Below are 4,322 nucleotides of genomic sequence, written 5' to 3' on the forward strand. Positions count from 1 at the left end.
CACCTCTTGCCACAGATGTAGTCAATCTGATTCCTGTGTGTTCCATCTGGTGAAGTCCACGTGTACAGCCTCCGTTTGTGTTGTTGAGAAAAGATGTTTGCAATGAACAAGTCATTGGTTGCAAGACCATTTACAATAGCTACCAAAAAAAAATACTTGGGAATAAATCTTACTAAGGACACAAAAGTCCTGTACGAAGAAAACTACAAAAGATTACTTCAAGAAACCCTAAAAAATCTACACACATGGAAGAACATGACATGCACATGGGTAGGAAGATTGAACAATGTATAAACGTCAACACTACCCAAAGCAATCTATACAATCAATGCAATCCTAATCCAGATCCCATCAATGTTTTTAAGGACATAGAAAAGCCAATCACTAACTTTATATGGAAAGGAAAGGGACCTTGGATAAGCAAAGCACTATTGAAGAAGAAGGATAAGGTAGGAAGTCTCACACTCCCGTATCTCAAAATCTACTATACAGCCACTGTCATCAAAACAGCCTGGGTTTGGTGCAATGACAGACACATAGACCAATGGAATAGAACTGAGAAGCCAGAAATAGATCCATCAACCTATGGTCAGGTGATCTTTGACAAAGGGCTGAAATCCATTAAATGAGGAAAAGATCTTCTGTTTAACAAATGATGCTGGCCAACTGGATATCCATTTGTAGAAAAATGAAACAAGATTTGTACCTCACACCATACACAAAAACTAACTCCAGATAGATCAAAGACTTAAACATGAAACCTAAAACTATGAAGTTCCTCAAGGAAAAAATGGGGGCCAACTTAAGAACCCTAATATATGGCATAAATAGACAATCAAGCATAAGCCAAAATTCACAAACAGCAGAAAATAAAGTAGATGAATGATACCTTTTAAAAATTAGATTTTTATATGCTTCCAAAGACTTTTCCAAAAGAGTATAAAGAAAATCTACAACTTGGGGAAAAAAAAGAAAAGAATTGGCAATGACATATCTGACAAGGGACTTATCTCTGGAATTTATAGAAAACTGAAACACCTTAACAGTTAAAAGAAAATCCAATTAAGAAATGGGCAGAAGACATGACTAGACACTTCACCAAAGAAGATATTCAGGCAACCAACAAACAAATGAAGAAATGACCATGATCATCAACCATTAGAGAGATGCAAATTAAAATAACAATGAGATATCATCTTGCCCCCGTACTAAGCAAAGTTCAACAGGACAGAAAATTGTTAACAAATACTGGAGAGGATATGGAGAGATTGGGACTTTTATACACTGGTGGTGGGGTTGTCAAATGATACAACCACTGTGGAAAGCAGAATAGTGATTCCTTTAAAAGTTGCAATTAGAAATACCATTTGATCCAGCCATTCCATTACTAGGTATATATCCTAAAGAAGTGAGAGCCAGGACAAGAACAGATAAATGCACACCCATTTTCATTGTAGCACTATTTATAATAGCAAAAAATGGAAACAACTTAGGTGCCCATCAAAAGAAGAATGGATAACTGAGCCACGGTATATTCACAAAATGGAATACTATGCAGCCCTAAAGAATAACATAGAATCTGCAAAACACTGCATAACATGGATGAACTTGCAGGACATTCTTCTGATTGAAGTAAGTCAATCACAGAAGGACAAATATTGTATTAGCCCATTATTGTAAAAAGTCAAGGGAAGGTTTATATATAGAAGGAGATATTCTTTGTTGGTGGGAGCGGAGGTGAAGGAACACTGATGACAGGTAGAGACAAGTATTGATTTTGGTGAAGGGAAAGGCAATGTACCAAATGTGAGTGACAGTCACTATGACACTGAGGAAGAAGAAGATATAAAGAAGTGCATGGGAGGTACAGACAACAAAGATGAATCTTTTGGTACATACAGTACTTCCTTGTCAGTGATGGCAAACGTTGATATACGGGTGGATAGATGAGTGGACAGGCTGAACTATTAGCTATGTCTATGCAGATGGGAGTGCATCCATTACCATGTATAGGTTTGGCAGACAAGGTTTCTACAAATGTATTTGTATGATCTATAAGAATTTCCAGGTATATAGTGGAACTGACAAGGTACAAGTTTGTGGTCACTTATTAGCCACAGCTAGCTACACAGAGAGAGTGAGTAGTTGGACCTGTGATCTTGGGACCATGGTCGCAGGGGACATCAAGCTCAATTGGCATAACATGGTACACAGGAACAGTGTTCCACATCCTCCTTTGGCAAGTAGTGACTGGGATCTTGGAAGCTTGTGGGCAGCCATATGGTTGCAGCAATGGGTCATGCCTCATCCAAAGCAGAGAAGTGTGAAGAAGGCCAGGGATGCATGGAAATAGTTGGTCCAGGGGACTGGTGCACCATGTGATCCTCAGGCTATATGACTATGAGACCTGAGGAGCTGGATGGTCCCCAGCTTCTACTGTTGACTACTCATATGGGGGTCAATGTAGGAGATCCTGGATAGAGTGAGAGAGCAGTGTGGAACACAACTCAAAATTGTAAAAACAGGAACCAGATTTGCTTGTCTGATGGAGCCTGGTGGAGACCCAGAGACTGTGGCTCCTAGCTGCTCTTCAGGTTTGGGGTTGAACCCACTCCTATGGCCTCTAGCCAAATGAAGGACTGGCATATGGGCTGAACATTTGCATTGGGTAGATACACTCCTTGGAGAGATCAGTCTTGGGAGAGTAGAGGGGCTGTGTGTGTATGGGGGAACATCTTGTGGGGGCAGGGGTGGGTTTGTGAGAGGGAGGGACATAGTAAGGATGTGATTGTGGGGAGGAAGTGGGAGGGGAGATGTTGCATTGCAGGGGATTGCAGTTGGTGCCATGGGGTAGCATGTGTGTGGGCTGCTGTGTGGAAAATGAGTTTGTTCTGTGGACTTTCACCCAAATCACAATGGGAATTAGGGGAAAAAAAAAAAAAAAACCCTACAAACATGATTCTGAAATACACTTTGTTGAAGATCATTTGAAGAAACTCACCATTAATGTCAAAATCACCTGCAGATGGACATGAAGAGATGAGTCAAAGGCAGTGTTCTTGGTTCTCTTACATAGCAAAGGTTGTGAGGGTTATTGGTGCTTTCTTTGATGAAGAAATATGCAAAGGCTGAAATGATCTATCAGTGGAGAGTCAACATAGATATGAAGGCCTGGGGTTTTAACAAAAAGAGTGTAGGAAAAAAGGATTTCCCAAATCTCAGCAGACATCAAAGATTATTGAATTTGCAGTGGATGTCTGAAAAGCCCCAAAGTAAAAGACCTTAGGGAGAAAATATCACACTGAAAATCAGACAGTTTATTGCTCACTCCCTCCTCCACAATGACATGTTAATAAATATATATAAGATGGTTGAATTGAACACCTTCTTAGAGAGGAACTTGAGGAGGTTGAGATAGTCCATCACTTACTTTAAAATAATGCTGCAAAGCCTCAGATGAAATAAATATAACAAGATTTTAATATGTATTTCATGTATAATTTTTATTACTTTATACATTGAGAAATTTACACAAAAGAGTCCAAGATTTCCAGAGAGAAGATCTGACCTGAAATAGGTATTTAAACTGAGAGAAACTGAAATATTGACACGTTTTAAAAGCCTCTTCTCCTCTGAAAACAATACTCAGTGATATACTACTCATACAAAATATTAAATAAATTGTAGAAACAAAGAAAGATGTTTTTTGTTCCTCCATCTGAATGGTTGTTGTTGTTACGTGCTGTCGAATTGGCTCCAACTCATAGTAACCCTATGCACAACAGAACAAAACATTGCCCAGGAGTGTGCCATCCTCACAACCCTTGTTATATCTGAGCCCATTGTTATAGCCACTCTGTCAATGTATCTCATTGAAGGTCTTCTCCTTTTTCTCTGACTGTTCACTTTACCAAGCATGATATCCTCCTCAAGGAAAGTGTCTCTTCTGACAATATGACCAAAGTAGGTGAGACAATGTCGGGCTGTTATAACTTTCAAGGAACATTCTGGCTGGACTTCTTCCAAGACAAATTGATTTGTTCTTCTGGCAGTCCATGGTTTTTCAGTACATTTAAATTTTTGATCTCAGAATATAGACATAATGGAGAGTTCCGGCAAGATGGCAGACTAGGCAGAAAGACTGAACAGGCCCTCTTCAACAAAGAAAAGGGAAACCAATTAACACAGACACAGAAGATAATCCTGGACCCCTGAGCTTTGAAGGGAAGGATATAGAAGTGGACTAAAACCCAACTAGCAGAAGAATTCACATGAAAATACCAAAAAAGGAGGCATATGGAACTGTGGTCTGGCAGTGATCC

This window comes from Orycteropus afer, unplaced genomic scaffold (assembly GCF_000298275.1).
Source record: "Orycteropus afer afer isolate SDZICR_OR568_19922 unplaced genomic scaffold, OryAfe1.0 scaffold00162, whole genome shotgun sequence".
NCBI lineage: Eukaryota > Metazoa > Chordata > Mammalia > Tubulidentata > Orycteropodidae > Orycteropus > Orycteropus afer.